Below are 18,236 nucleotides of genomic sequence, written 5' to 3'. Positions count from 1 at the left end.
CCAAGATGATGTCCCTGGCCCATGGGGAGGTGACAGCAATTGCTGCTTCTGGGAAAGGGAGAGAAAAAGTGGTGCCCAGGTAGAGAATATCTTTTAAATAAATATTTATATTTATTATTTGTGTGTCTGTGCACAAGCATGGGAGTGCCATGTCCCCAGAGAGCAGAAGAGGACATTGGGTGTCCTGGAGTGACTGACAGGTGTAAGTCACCAGACATGGGTACTGGGAACCTAAACTTGGTCCCCTGCAAGAACAGCAGGCGCTCTTAACCACTGAGCCCCAAGAAGACATCTTTTATATTGAGTAGTGAGTTGTCATTTTGGGTTTTTTTATTGGATATTTTCTTTATTTACATTTCAAATGTTAGCCCCTTTCCTGGTTGCCCCCCCTCCAAGCCCCCCTATCCCATTCTCCCTCTCCCTACTTCTATGAGGGTGTTCCTCCACCCACCCACCCACTCCCACCTCCCTGCCCTCAGTTCCCCTACACTGGGGCATCTATTGAGCCTTCATAGGACCAAGGACCTCTCCTCTGACTGATGCCTGGCAAGGCCATCCTCTGCTACATATGCAGCTGGAGCCATGTGTACTCCTCTGTTGATGGCCAAGTCCCTGGGAGCTCCTGGGGGACTGGTTGGTTGATATTGTTGTTCTTCTTGTGGGGTTGCAATCCCCTTCATCTCCTTTGGTCCTTTCTCTAACTCCTCTATTGTGGACCCCATGTTCAGTCCAATGGTTGGCTGTGAGCATCCACCCCTGTGTTTGTAAGGTTCTGGCAGGAGACAGATATGGCTCTCAGGAGACAGCCATATCAGGCTCCTTTCAGCATGCACTTCTTAGTATCCACTAAAGTGTCTGAGTTTGGTAACTGAATATGGGATGAATTCCCAGATGGGATGGTCATCATTTGGTTTTTTCAAAGTTACTGGCTATTCTTAACTAATGACAGTGTTAACCACATGTGGGTATATCTATACTGATATTCACACAATGAAAGTCACCGTCATGACTATGGAGGCTGTCACCAAGGCACGGGAAGGGACAAAAGGCAAGGAATTGTCAGGTTGGATGGATTTGGAATCACCTGCCGCACACACATGGGGCACACCTATGAGTTAACTGTCAAAAAGATTTGATTGAGGTTGGAAGGCCCACCATGAATGTGGTAAGAATCATTCCAGGGGCTGGGTCTCTGCATCTATCTCTCTCTCGGCTTCCTGGCTGTCGGTGTGATGAGACCAGCAGTCTTGCGCTCCTGCCACCATGGCTTCCCCACCATGATGAACTGCACCCACAGACCAAGCGTCAAACACACCCCTTCCTGCCTGCCCATCTGAGGTCGCCTCCACCAGGTCTTTAGTCACGGAACAAGAAAACAGATTGATATACGGATTGATCAGCTTTTCCTTAAAGAGCAGAGAGTGAATCTTTCCGGTTTGGGGAGCGACTCAGTCTCTGAGAAGAGTGCTCAGTTTTGTTCAAAAGTAGCCGGAAGCAGCAGGCCTGGACATGTGAATCTACCCAGCTGGGATTAGAACATGTTTCACACACGTCTTGATAGCGTTGAATCTTAACCACTAGACCACCAGAAGGTGTTGCTTCTACACACATCTATTAAAATGCCATGCTATGGAAATAGATGCAACTATAGGGCTTAGGGGGCAGAGGGGCTTGCTGCAGAAACTCGAAGACCTGAGTTCAAATCCCCTGACTCCATCTATAACTAGGCACAGTGGTATGTGCCAATAACCCTAGGGAGACGGACAAGAGAGAGTTACTGGGAATGAAGCAACGGAGAACAAAGGGACCTCATCTCACACTAGGTGGAAGATGACACACATGACGATCATCCTCTGAACTCCATAGGCATGCCATGCACGCACACACTCTCACACATGTGCCGGATTAAGAAAATGCAGTTATTACATGAGAATTTTTTTTTTAATTTAAAACATACCTATTACAATTTTGGGGGGATACTCAGGGCCTTTTGTTGACTCTGCATTTGATGTACTAAGATGTCCTTAATAAATGGAAATGAGGAACGGGACCACACCCAAGACCCTCTCAGAATTGGCCAGCTTAAGCCTTCTTGGGGTGACTCTGGGGTGACTCTTAGCCTCTAAGCAAAGGGCAGGTACAGGCAGCTTCTCTGGGTCCCAGATTCATAGACTTTGATTTTTATTATTTTTCATGAACTGCTGTTATTAAAACACACAACTAAATATAGCCTCCCCCAGAGACGGCTGCAACTCAGAAAGGTGTTTTAAAGGCATTAAAAGAAAACGGAATGCTCTTTATGAATCCCGTGTCCCCAAGCTGGGCTGCGAAATATGGTTACCACATGTCCAGAAAACCACTCCGTTCATGGCCTTCTGTTCCTGTGCATTAATAAGCTTGCTCACCTTAACTTTATTGCGCCCTTCTTGCCCTCCTGCCTTGCTCCCTACCTCTTGGCCCCCCTTTCCCTCTCCTTCTAGCATTTGAAACTTGGGGGCACCTAGGACCCCCAGGTTGGCTTCGCTGACATCTCAGGAATTAAAAACATCAACAACTCAGGGTGGTCCCTGCAGCTCCAGCCACTGTGGTTCTGGGATGGATTCAGGACCCTGAGCACCAGAACCAGCCCTGAGGGGGTGGGCTTCCCAACCAAGGAAAGGCAAGCAGCAAGGAGATATTCTAGAAGGGTCTAGAACAATGGTTCTCAACCTGTGGTCTCAACTCTTTGGGGTGCAACGACCCTTTCATGGGGGTCACTCGAGGCTGGAAAACACAGATATTTACACTGCAATTCATAACAGTAGCAAAATTGCAGTTATGAAGTAGCAATGAAAATAATTTTATGGCTGGAGGTCAACACAACAAGAGGCACTGAATTAATGGGTTGCAGCATTAGGAAGGTTGAGAACCACTGCTCTAGAAGACAGAAGGGAATTTCAAACGAACTCTGTGTTTCCTATGTGGTTTGTTGTTGTTGCTGCTGATGCTTTTTGTCCCAATGCATGGGACCACCAAGAACCCTGGTAGTGCTGGTGAGACCCTGTGTGATGGTTAATGTTATTTTAAATAGTTATTTAGCATATGTGTGTGTGTGTGTGTGTGTGTGTGTGAGAGAGAGAGAGAGAGAGAGAGAGAGAGAGAGAAGGAGAGAGAGAGCATGCACAAGTACACACACGTGTACAAGTCAGCCGTCAATGGCGGTGTTTCTCCAAATGTCGCTCTCTGCTTTATTTTGGGACAGGGAACATCCCTCACTGAACCCAGGGCCACCCATTCAGCAAGGCTGGCTCAACAGACAGTTCCAGGAATCCTTCTGTCTCCAACCCCCAGTGCTGAGATTAGGGTCTCATTCAGCTTTCCCCATGGGTTCCAGGACTAAACGAGGACTAAACTCAGGCCCTTCTGTTTGCATAACTATTACTCTATGGTCTACACAGCCTCCCTTCTCTGTGTGGGTCCCACCTCCCCTACATAGGATACAGATATGTTGAGGTTTGGTCTTTTGCTATGTTTTATAATGCTAACTACTGGCCCCCAAAATCTGGTTGTCCCCAAGGAGGAGAGACTCTGCACATAGACCCAAGAGACACTATGTGTCCTTGCCACCCCCCCCCAATTATTGGTGTGTAAAGATGCTGCAGCCTATAGCTGGGCAGAATTGAGATAGGTGGGGCCTGGGTTTCTGGGCTTGGAGTCTGAGGAAAACAGGGGGGGAGGAGGAGGAAGAAGAAGAGGAAGAGAAGGAGGAGGAGGAAGAAAAGGCAGAAGGAGAAGAGGAGGAAGAGGAGAACGAGGAGGAGGAGGAGGAGGAGGAGGAGGAGAGGAGGAGGAGGGGGAGGAGGAGGAGGAGGAGGAGAAGAAGAAGAAGAAGAAGAAGAAGAAGAAGAAGAAGAAGAAGAAGAAGAAGAAGAAGAAGAAGAAGAAGAAGAAAAAGAAGGTGGTGCAGAGAAAAGATGTTGTGGGGTAAGAATCTTGAAATTGGGCTGGAGAGATGGTTCTGCAGTTAAGAGCACTGACTGCTCTTCCAGAGGTCCTGAGTTCAAATTCTAGCAACCACGTGGTGGCTCACAACCATTTGGAATGGGATCTGATGCCCTCTCCTGAAGACAGCTACATAAATAAATAAACCTTTTAAAAATTTATATATATGTTTATATATATATGTATGTATGTGTATATGTATATATGTGTATATATATAAAATCTTGAAATCATGGCCATGAGGACTGGCCAATTGGAGTTAAAAGCAGTCCAGATGGAGCATGGCAAGTTATACTGTGGCATGATTGTCAGGGATGTAGACATAGAGGATAGATACCTGCCCAGCTCTAGTGCTGATTAAGTCTTATAATAATAATAATAATTAATAATTATTAATAATAATAAGTTGTGTGTCTTTCATCCAGGAACCGAGTGATCAAAGGCGGGGTAGGAGCCCCTGATTGAGATTAAATAATTTCTATAGCACAGCTGTCATTTAAATTTCCAATGAACATCTCTTTTACAACAATTTCATTTCACCTTCCCCATACCCAATGCTCACCCGGAGAAGAGCAGAGAGACTTGGACTGGGGACTAGATTCCATGTCTGATACTTCCTGCTGTGTGACTGTGGGTAAGTCAGTTACCCTCTCTGAAATCCTCATGCCTCCTTTGTAAAACAGGACTCATCATACACACCTGTGTACCCCTGAGAGTTCAAAAGAATAAATTCACACCAGTCCTCACAGTGCCAACAGCAGGAACAACAAAACTATGTTGCGCTGTAGAAACCAGCTCTTCCCAACCTCACAAGAACTGAGGGATATGTCTGTAATTATGGAGGACATATGGGAGCACAGAGGTGTGGGCGTATCTGAGTTTGCCCAGCCAGTAGTATCTGTCAGGGATGTAGCGCAGAGTCTCACTCACTATGATGTGGGTTCGGCGCCAGAAGCTTCCTGTAGCACCGGCTACTGGGACTCAGTCTCCTTTGCTAACAGCCGGCCCCCATCCCTCTAGCTCCCCCACCCCACTCCCAACAGCACCCCTTGAGTCCTCCCAAGGCTGTTAGGAAAGCGGCCTGCAATTCCACAACACTGCCAGCAGGGGGAAGGAGAGGACCGTGGATCAGCGCTAACAACCCTGGCTTTCTTTGGCCCCTTAAGATTCTTATCCAGACCAGCACAGGGCACGCTTGGTTACAGTTGGCTGGTAAGTATCTCTGCAAACACGAACAGATTTGAATACTGAGTAACTGAAGGAAGCCAGAGAGCCACCCATCTGGGGATGGCAGGATTTGTCAGGGTCCCAGGCAGGGAGGACCCCGGAGGTGTGAGAGTGGCAAAGAAACACCAGGAGATCCTGGGAACGTGGACTTTGAATGTGTAGTCAGTCCGTAGTAGGCCAAGAAGTGGCTCTTCAGTTCCCCTGGGCAAGCAGTCTTGCAGATGTGGTGACAATGTTATGGGCCTTAAGATGGGAAACATTTCGGGAATGGCCCAATGGGCATTTTTGGCATTGCTTCTATCCTAAGAGAGAGAAGAATGACAGGCATTGAGGCCATGCAAGGACAGGGTCAGACTTCAAGATGGCAAGACGTGGGCCCACAAGCCGAGGGAGACTGACAATGTCCTACAAATGGAAGACCCAGGGTCAACTTCTTCTCCCTTGACCATTTAGGGCAGTGGTTCTCCACCTGTGGGTCGAGACCTCTTTTTTTTGGGGGGGGGGTCTAAAACCCTTTCACAGGGATCGCTTAAGATGATCAGGAAACACAGATATTTACATTTCCATACACAACGGCAGCAGAATTACAGTTACGAAGCAGCAACAAAGATAATTTTATGGTTGGGAGTCGCCACACCGTGAGGACCCAGTTAAAGGGTCGCAGCGTTAGGAAGGTTGTGAGATCCACTGGGCTCTAGGAGTACCCTGGTTCTTCTGACCCCAGTTTTCACCCAGAGAAACTAATTTGGGGCTCCGTGTTTAAGAGCTGAGAGTGAGGGGAACATTTACTCATTTTTGTTGTTGCTTTCGGTTTTGCTTTTTTGCTCTTTTGAGACAGGGTTTCTCTGTGTAGCCCTGGCTGTCCTGGAACTCACTCTGTAGACCAGACTGGCCTCGAACTCAGAGATCTGCCTGCCTCTGCCTCCCAAGTTCTGGGATTAAAGGCGTGCACCACCACTGCCTGGCGAGGGGAACATTTGTATTGCTTCAATTTGCTTGTGTAGATTGGTCAGAAGCATGGAATGGAAGGGTTTCAAGATCCCCCTCGGCAGGGACTGGTGGACAGAGACCCAGAGGGAGGGGCCCGCCTGTCTGCTATTCCATCTGTGAGCGCCTGTCAGCCTTCCCATTGGCTGATGTAATCAGGAAGGAGAAAGAGGGGCTAGGGAGCCCCTGTGTATGCACGCATGTGGGGCTCATTTCTGCTCACCCTCTGGACACAGAGCTGGGCTGGAGTTGTGCGGGACGTAAGAGTGTCCAGCCCACCTATGCAGCCAGCAGAGGCTCCTCGGCTTTGAGGGCATCTCCAGGGTTCAGGGAAATTTTTACCCTTCAACACCACAAAGTTCATCCCTGTGGGCTTGACATTGGGGCTTTGAGGATGTGTTCCCAAAAGTGCCTTTTCTGATGGGGGTGTGTGGGGTTCACATCTCTGGTTGCAAGCCTCAATCCTGAGCTTGGGAAAGCTGGGTCACAGTGTCCCTGAGTCAGGAGCTCCACCCTTGAGGAACCTCCCAGCCATCCTCACTCTCTCCACATGCCTCACAAGCAGGAGTAATTGATTACCATGTAGTGGACCACAGCAGCAACAGGAGGCCAGTCATAAGTCAGAAGAAAGGATAGAAGCCAGGAAGTGGTTGCCACCATAGGTGGCAACCTTATCTCCGACCTCCCAAGCTGTGTCACCTCGGGAAAGATGCTTAACCTCTCTGTACAGGTTAAACCTCCTCTCCCAGAGCAGGGACAGCACTCGAGGTCTTGTGGCTTCCGTAGAAAGTTGCCTTTGTCACTCTTCATCTTTAGAAATTCAGATGTGGGGCTGGAGAGATGGTTTAGCAGTTAAGAGCACTGACTGCCCTTCTGGAGGTCCTGAGTTCAAATCCCAGCAACCACATGGTTGCTCACAACCATCTGTAATGAGATCTGACACCCTCTTGTGGTGTGTCTGAAGACAGCTACAGTGTACTTATATATTAGAAGAGCTAAAAAAAAAAAAAAAAAAAAAAAAAATAAGGACCTGGGCATGGTGGCGCATGCCTTTAATCCCAGCACTTGGGAGGCAGAGGCAGGCGGATTTCTGAGTTCGAGGCCAGCCTGGTCTACAGAGTGAGTTCCAGGACAGCCAGGGCTACACAGAGAAACCCTGTCTCGAAACAACAAACAAACAAACAACAACAACAACAACAACAAAAGAAAGAAAGAAAAGGAAAGAAAAGAAAAGAAAAAGAAATTCAGATGTGTTCTGGATCCCCAGGTAGGGAGCAGCTTGAGGACTTGGGGGAACAGAGTGACTGGGACTCACTGTGGTTTCTGGGATTCTGAAGGCTCCTCCTGGCACCCAGAACGTGGTCAGTTCTAGTGGAGCATGCATATGAAGAGCAGGCTCTAAATAAAAGACCTGGAAACTCTGGGCAGATACCTGGTGGGACTGGAAAGAATCCACTGAGAAACAGTATGAAAGTAGTTGGAGATGTGGTCTCATCCCAGCCGAAAGTGATGGCCTACTGAGGGATGGGGGATGTGGGTGAAGGATGGGGGATGGGGGTAGGAGGTAGGGGTGGGGGATGGGAGAGGAAGCACAGGGTAAACTGTTCTCGGATGTTGAGGAGATGCTGTGGATAAGACTGCTGGACCCAGAAGAAAAGACCTTGCCAGATTCCGTCTGGCAGGAGCCCGACCCACCACATCTCCCTTCATGACCTCGCCTGTCAGAATCCTTCTAGCCAAATCCTTGTGGAGCCAGCCTCAGGGGAATGATAACGAAAGCAGAGAGGAAGCTGGGTAGGCGGTGACATCGGGCTGCACACCACCATCTGCTCTCTGGGGGCCTCAGATGAGCCCTCGGGTTTCTGAGCTATCTCTAGGGTCGAGTCCCAGACTCTGAGGTCAATAAGGGACAAACCACTGGCGCGCTCTCAGGCCTTTGGGCGGCAGACTCTGACCTCTGAGCTCCCCAGAGAGGAGAATGCACGAAGTGGGGGTCTGGGGAGATGTCCTGACTCTCAGCTGTTTCCCAGGGATTCCAGCCCTGCAGGAAAGCCTGTCTCCTCTACCCCCCAGCCTGACTGACCCAGGGAGTTCGGGGAGGCTGAAGAGGATGTTGGCTTTTGGAGTTCAAAATTTACTTAGCCCTGTGACCTTGCGGGAGTCAGTCACCCCATCTCTCTGAACCTCAGCTCGCTCATCTCATTTGGAAAGTGGACCGCCTGCCCTGACTGTTTGTTGAGCCCTGTTTTCCCCCGGTAAAGCACTGGAGGGCTAACTCTGACAGCTGTAATGTGTGACCTTATTTGGAAATAGCCTCTGTAGAGGGGGTCAAGTTAAAATGGGGTCAGACAGGATGCGGTTTGGAGCCTATGATCACTTGGTGTTTTTCTAAGAAGACAGAGTCACAGAGGAGAACACAGAGGTCAACGGAGCACCGACTGCAAGGACTCACCTGTAAGACCCAGGGCTCAGAGGCTAGAGACCCACAAGAAGAAGGCCTGTTCCTTCTTGCAGCCGTCAGTTCCTCCTTGAGGCCGCCAGAGGGCGTACAGCCCAGTGGCGGTCAGTTCCTCTCTGCGGCCACCAGGGGGCGCACAGCACTGAGCTTGCCTTTGCCTTGGCCACGAGCTTCCAGGCCTAAGCACGCTGTCATTTTAAGCCTCATGGACTTGGGTTGTGTGTGACAGAAGCCAACGCAAGACAGACAACCTCAAACCAGAGCTCATTGCTTCTGTGTGCACATGGGGGAAAATTTGTACTGCACAGTGGGACTAGGCCGGTTCCCTACTTAGCTTTGATGCCCCTTCCTGTACAGACTCCACGGATTCCTGTAGTCTGTAGCTGGGCTCCAAGGGGATGTCCCCCAGAATAGAAATGGATCCACCTGAAGCTGGGCACACCCAGAGACGTTGAGTGGGCTTGTCTAAGATCACATGGCTGGCAAGCAGCAGAATCAGGTCTTGAACTTAGGACTTTTTCTCATGGCCAAACTTGGCCTTTTGCGCTCGGCTGTGCCTCCAAGTGCAGCATGCTGGGGTAAGCCCGAGGGCGAGGCTGGGGTGCCAAGCCCAGAGGGCATGAGAGAGACCAGTCCAGTTCACCTCCTTCCCATGCTGTCTCTGCCTCGGGGACTCTGGCTCCTCACACGTACACAGCTGCCAGGGATCAAAGCCCTCTCCAAGATGTATTTGCTGTGACTTCCAAACAGACGGGTGTTAGCATGTAGCTAAGAGAAACATCGGGAGGACACAGCGTACAAAAGCCGGAGGGCCTTTAAAGTCCTGGTGATTGATGGACCCTGCTTTGGTCTCAGGCTCTCTGGGGGCTGGGGGTGGAGGGGTGAGGAGCTTGAAGTTCTCAGAACATAGGGCATAGCTGCTGGCCACTGTGGGGACACCTCCCATGGCCCAATCTGTCTCTCCTACTTCCATTCTGAGAGTGAACTGTACGGGCTATAAGCCCTAGGTCAACCTCCACACAGGGAAAAAAAAAAAAACCCCCTTGTCTGTTACCAGGCTGTGCCAATTAAGTGGGACACTTCATGTGTTGTGTCTGGAAGCCACACCCCTGGTGACAACTGAGCTGAGGACCCAGAGCTGGTTGCCAGACATGCTAGATTCTGCTCTCTACTCTTGAATTCGGACAGACCAAGACAGTTTGAAACACCATTGTGGCAGTACATACTTTTTAATCCTAGCATTGGGGAGGATGAGGCAGGAGGGTTGCCATTTTGGGCAAGCCTGGGCTATATAGTGATACCCTGCACCCAGTGAAACTTGGGTCCACTTACACCAGACCTTGGCCTTGTTAAGAGTTTTGGATATGCCCTAAAGAGCTTTGTGTTTCCAAAGCAGGACTCCGGGGAGGGGAACACAGGCCTGCCCAGTCTTGATTTCCAGTTTCCAACTTCCTGTAGCCCAGGCTAGCTTCAATCTTGTTATGTAGCCAAGTATGTCCTTGAACTTCTTTGTTTGTTTGCCTGTTTGTTTGTTTCGAGACAAGGTTTCTCTGTGTAGCTCTAGCTGTCCTGGAACTCACTCTGTAGACCAGGCTGGCCTCAAACTCAGAAATCTGCCTGCCTCTGCCTCCCAAGTGCTGGGATTAAAGGCGTGCGCCACCAATGCCCAGCGGTCTTTGAACGTCTTGATCCTTCTTTCTCCACCACTTGAATGCTGGGATTAATTCCAGGCTTGCTCACCCAGTTTATGTGGTCCTGGGGACCAAATCTGGCCTTGTTGGTGTTAGACAGGAACCATAGCAACTGAGCTACACCCCAGTCTTCTTTCCATTCTCTCCTGCTCCTCCACCCCATGAGCGTGTGCCCGAATGCTCACATGGAAACCAGAAGACAACTAGTGAAAGTCAGCTTGCTGCATACAAAACAAATGATTACACACACACACACACACACACACACACACACACACACACACAGAGAGAGGTTGTTTGTGGTCAGCAGAGAGCATCACATACACACGAGTGTGTGTGTGCCCACAGTGGCCAGCAGAGGGCATCGGATCACTTAGGACAGAGTTACAGGCCATTATGAGCCTCTACGTGGGTGCTAGGAGCTGAACTAAGGTCCTCTGTAAGGGCAGCCAATGCTCTTAATTGCTGAGCTATCTCTCCAGCCCTGGTTCTCTCCTTCCACCATGTGGGTCCTGAGGATCAAACTCAGGCCACCAGGCTTGGCGGCAATTGCCTTTACTCACTGAGCCATCTTGCCAGTCCCTTTTTCTTCAACAACAACAACAGCAACAACAACAACAACAACAACAACAACAACAAAAGCAGGCTGTCCTAAGCATCTCAGTCCTCCTGCCTCAGCTTTCCTGGGCACCCAGGGGCTATAGATCTCTTTGATTTTCCATTCCCAGCACTCCTGGGTTTATGTGATGCTGGGGCCTTGGCCAGGGCCATAGGAACAAAGTCAGCAGGTGATGACAACTGCTGGAGGAAGAGGAAGTTGTCTCCAGCTCTGCAGACAACCTGGTTTACAAATATAAAGTCATAAGCTGGGCATGGAGGCCTAGACCTACAATAATCCCAGTGCCCAGGAGGCCGAGTCTGTATAGAAAATCCTGGGCTGGGGGCTCGTTTGGCCGAGGGCTTGCCTTATGTCATGCACGAAGTCCTGGATTGCATCCCTAGCTCCAGCCCAGAATGCATAAGACACGCTCAGAGAAACACCATCAGTCTAAAAGTACCGTGTTACTTCACACTGAAATCCCCACCACCTATCCCAAATCCCTACATTCCCGACCCTCACTGTTGCTGTTTTCAAGACAAGGTTTTTCTGTGTAGCCTCTAGTTATCCTGGAACTCACTCTGTAGACCAGGCTGGCCTCAAACTCACAGAGATCCACCTGTCTCTGCCTCCCAAGTGCTGGGATTAAAGGCGTGCACCACCATGCCAAGCTCCCTATTTGATTAAAACAAACAAACAAACAAACAAACAAACTAATTTACTTGTGTGTAAATGTATGCTGTTGTGTGTGTGTGTGGTGTGTGTGCATACAAGATGGTTTTGAGTGTCTTCCTCTATGGCTATCTATTCCTTTGAGATAGTGTCTCTCTGAATCTTTTCAGCTAGACTGAAGGTCAGCAAGTCCCAGCTATCCTCCTGTCTCCATCCCTCTTGGGGCAGGTGTTATAGGCATGCACAGTACAGCTGCCTGGTTACGTGGGAGCTGGGATCCAAACCCTGGTTCTTATTAGTTTGGAACAAGTATGGTTAACCTCTGTACCAAATCTCCAGAAGCCAGGTCTCTCCTGACATCACATGGGTTCCAGGGTCTGAACCCCAGTTATTAGTCTTGACAGAAAGCACCTTTACCTAGAGCCATCCCACTGGCTCCTCGTTTGATTTATGTGGCCGAGACAGGCATGGGTAAACAGTGTGGTGTTCTTGCTGTGGTTCAAGTCGAGGGCGAAGGAAGATGTTGAAGGAAGATGTAGTTCAGAGATCCTCCAAGAACCGCAGTGGATCCTTGAGGGGGACAATTCCTGGGAGGGGAGGGGGTCTGGAGAGATGATGATTCTTCTTCCTCCACCTGCCAAGTGCCAGGATGGCAAATGTGTGCCACCATGACCAGTGTTTCATTTAATTCTTAATAATGTCCATGTTCAACAAATATAGCTCTTGAAATCCCTGGGCCCTTGGGGTCAGAGGCTCATGATGGTGGGAATGTGGGAAGGAAGGAATGAAGCTCTGTGCTGGAGAGGAAGCAGGGAAGGGGGCGTGGCAGAGAGGTTCCTGTGTGTGTGTGTGTCTGTAATGCTGTGAATCTGTGTCTCTCTCTCTCTGTGTCTCTGTTTGTATCTCTCTCTCTCTCTCTCTGTCTCTCTCTCTCTGTCTCTGTGTGTGTGTGTGTGTCTGTAATGCTGTGAATCTGTGTCTCTCTCTCCCTGTCTCTGTTTGTATCTCTCTCTCTCTCTCTCTCTCTGTGTGTGTGTGTGTGTGTAACACTGTGAATCTGTCTCTCTCCCTGTGTCTCTGTCTGTCTGTCTCTGTCTGTATCTCTCTCTCTCTGTGTGTCTGTAATGCTGTGAATCTGTCTCTCTCTCCCTGTGTCTCTGTCTGTCTCTGTCTGTATCTCTCTCTCTCTCTCTCTCTCTCTCTCTCTCTCTCTGTGTATCTGTCTGTATCTCTGTGCATGCATGTGTGTGTGTCTGTGTATGTCAATCTGTCTGTATCTCTCTGAGTATCTGTATCTCTCTCCCTGACTCTTTCTGTGTATCTGTCTGTATCTCTTTGTGTGTGTATCTGTCTGTATCTTTCTCTCTGTGTGTGTGTATCTGTCTTTATCTTAGTGTGTGTCTGTGTGTTGTGTGTGTATGTCCTGTGTGCTGTGTGTATGTATGTATGTATGTATGTATGTATGTATGTATATGGTGTACTATGTGCATATTGTATGTGAGTGTATGTATGTTGGTATGTGTGTTGTGTATGTGCCAGTGTGACAAGATTCCTCCAAGGACTCATTCCCAGTGATCTACAGACTCACCTCCTAAAGACTCCCTAAATCTTCCAAAATAGTGTCAGCAGCTGGGGACCAAGCCCCTAACACATGAGGTTTGGGGAGGCACTTTATAACCAGGTTGCAATACCAGCACCCCTTTCTCTACTTAAATAGTTTAAGTCTTTGAGAAAGTTTTATCTGGCTATGTACATTAATATTTGGCTCCTGTTTTAAGAATTTTTAAAAAATAAAAACAATGTTAAGGCCAGAGAAGATGGCTCAGTGGTTATGCTCACTGGATGCTTTGCAGACAACGTAAGCTCGATTCCCAGCACCCACACAGAGGCTTGCAACCATCTGTAACTCCAGTTCCAGGGGACCCAACACTCTCTTCTGGTTCCCTCAGGCAGTAGGCATGCATGTGGTACACAGACATACATACAGGCAAAACACTCATATACATAAAAATAAAGAAGAACTTACAAAGCAATATATTAATTTTTCCAAATAGAGAAAACCATCTTTTGTATGTATGTATGTATGTATGTATGTATGTATGTGTATGTATGTATGTATGTATGTATGTATTTCTGTGGTTGTGTGGGCATTTGCCACATTCATGCATAGAAGCCAGAGAACCGCTGATGTTCAATCTCTCCTACCCTGTGGATTCTGGGATTCCTCAGGCTTGGTGGTAAACCCCTTTAGCTGCTACACTATCTTGCTGTCAAAAGGTACCCTTGTTTCTAAAAATGCCCATAACTGCACTGAATCAGCAAAGGAGATGGAGAAGTGTTTCCTTCTTCCTGCTCAGGCTCAGCCCCTTTCCTGTGCTGAGGATCAACCCCCAGGCCTTGCATGTACTTGGTCAGTGTTCTGTGAGTGCGCTAAGCATCCCCATGAGAAACTCTGTCTTACCATGTAGCCAGAGCTGGCTTTGAACTCACTGTCCTCCTGTCTCAGTTTCCCCAGTGCACAAGGCTCATTCTGTTTAATTATTAGTAGAAATCGCAGCTCTTGAACACCTACAATGAAAGATGGATGGAGACAGACCCCAGAGGCCGGCTTGAGAGGGAATCGTGGCCACCGGCTAGGGCCCTGGGAGCCCGTTTCCACTCTGAGTTCTTATTTCATGATTCCTTTTGAGTCAGACCCCTGCATTTAGCGCCAGCCACCCCTACGCTTCTCGAACCAGTGACCTTCCTTCTAGGTACCCGGTGATGGATGGGGAAGGCCCCACGGAACCCCGCCCAGCCAGGTTCCACTTCTGTCACGTGTCTGTCCCACCCGCTCTGGGGAGGGTCTAGGCAACAGCTGCCTTTGATCAGCTCAACATCTGGGCTGACTAGTGATCAAAGATGGGAACGCTGTGACAGCTGAGACTTGGCAAGGAACCAGCCTGGCTGAATGTGTGGTGGGGGAGGGGAAGGAGAGGGCAAGGGTAGAAACTTGGGGTGAAATGAGGAGGGGGTGCTGGAATAAACCACCCAACTGCTTCTGTGACCTCAAAGCTCCATCCCTCAGTTTCCTTCTCTGTAAAATGGGGATGAATGATGTGGGAACATGAACTAAGACACGCATAAGGTACTCAGAGCAGCGCTCTCTGCTGATGCTATGAGGTATTGCTGTTTTCCTTCCGGGAATGATTGGCAGAGCCTGGGATGATCCTTCGTTTTCCCCAGCTGTAAAGGGAAGATCCAGAACAGGACTTCATAAACAGGAGACAGACACTTCTTTCCCCTAGAGAGATGGAGAAACTGAGTTCTGCTGATGAAGGTCACACAAGGATGAAGCTTACTGGCCTTTACCGTGGCCCCAAATGGAGAGTGTGGCCAGGAGCCAGGGGTCCAAAATAAAGCCCTGGGTGTTTTGGCATCATCCAAGAATCCTGCCTTAGTTTCCTATACCTAGGAGACTGCAGTGTCACCACTAGCAGCAGAGAGTTTTATTTTGTATGTGTGTTTACAGGTGTGTGTGTGTGTGTGTAAGGTGTGTGCACACATGTGTATGTGTACAGGTATGTATGTGTACATGTGTGTACAGGTGTGCATGCACATGCATGTGTACAGGTGTGCACACACGAGTGTACAAGTGTGTGCATATGTGTGTAAAGTGTGTACACACATGTGTGCGTATAGGTGTGTGCATATGCATGTACAGGTATGTGTGAACATGTTTGTGTGCACGGTATGTGTGTCTGTGTGAGCGTGTACAGGTATATACAGGTGTTTCTACAGGTGTATGTATGTGTATGTATGTGTGCAGGTATGTGTGTATACAGGTATATGTGTGTATACTGCTGTGTGTAGTGTGCAGGTGTCTGTATACAGGTGTATGTGTGTATACAGATGTGTGTGCCTCTGTGTGTTAGTGTTTACAGGTGTGTGTGTGGGTATGGGAGGATAATAGTGGCCAATACTTCTCAGGAACTATTCACTTTTTTGTCCCTCTCCTCTTTCAAATGAAAAAAAGTGTTGTGTGTGTGTGTGTGTGTGTATGTGTGTAAGCACAACACACGAGTGTGTGTGCCCATGGAGGCCAGAAGAGGGTGTCAGGTCTCCTGGAGTATGAATTACACACAATGTGAGCCACCAGGCATGTGTGCTAGGAGCCCGTTGTGGTTGCTCTGCAAGAGTGTCACACACTCTTAGTGGCTGAGCTGTCTCTCCTGCACAACCATGTTTTCTGTGACAGGGTTTCTGGATGTTGTAGGGCTTACTAATTAGAGAATGCTGGCTGGTTAGTGAGCCCTGGGGGACTGTCTGTCTTTCTCCAGTGCTAAGATTACAGGCACGTGTCACCATGCCCGGCTTTCTTCATGTGTGTGCCGGGGATTGTATGCATGTCCTTATGCTTGTGAGGCACGTTACCAACTGAGCCATTCCCCAGTCTCAGACACTTTTTTTTTTTGGGGGGGGGTTTGAGACAGGGTTTCTCTGTGTAGCCCTGGCTGTCCTGGAACTCACTCTGTAGATCAGGCTGGCCTCAAACTCAGAAATCTGCCTGCCTCTGCCTCCCAACTGCTGGGATTAAAGGCATGCGCCACCACTGCCTGGCTCAGTCTCAGACTTACTAAAGTGTGAGGTTTCTTGGTGAGAGCACAAATGTCAGCACGTTGCAGACTCACCTGTGGAACCAGCATCCAGATGGAGAACAGTTTAGTCCCTTAGGCTCCTCCCCTTCTTTCTACCAATCACTGTTCAGCTGTAAACCACACTCACCCTTGGGACCCTGTGAGGCAGGTACCTTGCCTGTCCCTAATAGAAACCTTGCAACCACGCAGAAGTGGCCAGCACTATCCAGGTGCCCATGGCACAGAGGACAAGCTCCCTGGGACTCTGGAAATTGAGCTGTTCGCTGACCCAGGAGTGATCCGGTTACGTCCTCGAGCCCCCGATCTGAGGTTAGTGCCTCGCTCTCAGGAAGACCCAAATACTGCAAACTTCCCCGTGTCTGTGGCAAAATGTGGCGGGAGCAACACAGAAGGAAGGACTTTTGGCTACACATTCAGGGATATCAGTTCAGCATGGTAGAGAAGGCACGGACGCTAAGGCATGGTAGCTGGGGTGGATCTGTACTCGATGGCAGGAATTTGCAATTGTAGCTTGTTCACATCTTGGTGGGTCAGGATGCAGGTGCATATGGAAGTAGGGTTCTGCTTGGAAGCAGGACAAGGCTAGACTCCCCATAGGTGAACCCAGCAACCATTTCTGCCAGGTCAACTTAAGTCGTAAAGGTCTGTCAACCGTTCAAACAGCGCCACCTGCTGGAGAACCAGGTGTTCGACCATGTGAGCCTATTGCGGACATTTCATAATCAAATCCTGCTGCCATGCCTGGGCTCACATATACTGGAACCACAAGACAATCATTTATTTTGTTTACGCCACTTAACCTGGAGTTTTTAGAGTACTTTTATCTAGCCAATGGCCCCTTGAGCAAATGTAGCAATTCTGCAGATAAGAATTCTAGCCTTTCATTTTTAAAAAAAGATTTATTTACTTTTTTTATGCATATGAATATGCTGTGGCTATACAGACGGTTGCTGGGAATTGAACTCAGGACCTCTGCTCACTCTGGCCCTGCTTGCTCTGGCCCAATGATTTATTTATTAAATACATAAGTACACTGTAGCTGTCTTCAGATGCACCAGAAGAGAACGTCAGATCTCATTACCAGTGGTTGTGAGCTGCCATGTGGTTGCTGGGATTTGAACTCAGGACCTTAGGAAGAACAGTCAGTGCTCTTAACTACTGAGCCATCTCTCCAGCCCTCCCATTTTTTGTTTTGTTTTGTTCTTGTTTTTGGTTTTTTGAGATAGGGTTTCTCTGTGTAGCCCTGGCTGTCCTGGAACTCACTCTGTAAACCAGGCTGGCCTTGAACTCAGAAATCTGCCTGCCTCTGCCTTCCAAGTGCTGCGATTAAAGGCGTGTGCCACCACTGCCCAGCCTCCTTTTTTTTTTTTACATTTAAAAAATTATTTATTTTTATGTGTGTGGTTTTTTTTTTTTTTTTTTTTTTTTTTTTTTTTTTTTTTGTCTGCATGCATATCTATGTACCACGTGTGTGCCTGGTGCCCATGGAAGCCAGAAGAGGGTGTCAGATCTCTTGACATGGAGTTAGAGACATTTGTGAGGTGCCATGAGGGTGCTGGGAATTGAACCTGGGTTCTCTGGAAGAACAGGTAGTACTATTGTTTAGTTAGGGTTTCTTTTCCTGCAGTGAAACACAATGACCAAAAAGCAGGTTGGGGAGGAAAGAGTTTATTTGGCTTATAGTTCTGCATCGCTGTTCATCACCAAAGGAATTTGGGACAGGAACTCAAGCAGGGCAGGAACCTAGAGGCAGGAGCTGATGCAGAGGCCATGGAGGGATGCTGCTGTCCCCAAACTTACTACAGAGCTGGGGGTGACCTTGAATCCTTCTCTCTCTGAGATTACAAGAGTGTGCTAGCACACCTGGTTTGTGAGGCCCTGGACTTCGTGTATACTAGGCAAACATTCTCCCTACTAGTCCTCAGCCTCAGTCATCCTCAGGAATATTTGGAAATCGCCTTTACAACCTCGAACCCATCCATGGC

Source organism: Mus musculus, chromosome 5 (assembly GCF_000001635.26).
Source record: "Mus musculus strain C57BL/6J chromosome 5, GRCm38.p6 C57BL/6J".
Classification (NCBI taxonomy): domain Eukaryota; kingdom Metazoa; phylum Chordata; class Mammalia; order Rodentia; family Muridae; genus Mus; species Mus musculus.
Note: the sequence above shows the minus strand (reverse complement) of the source record.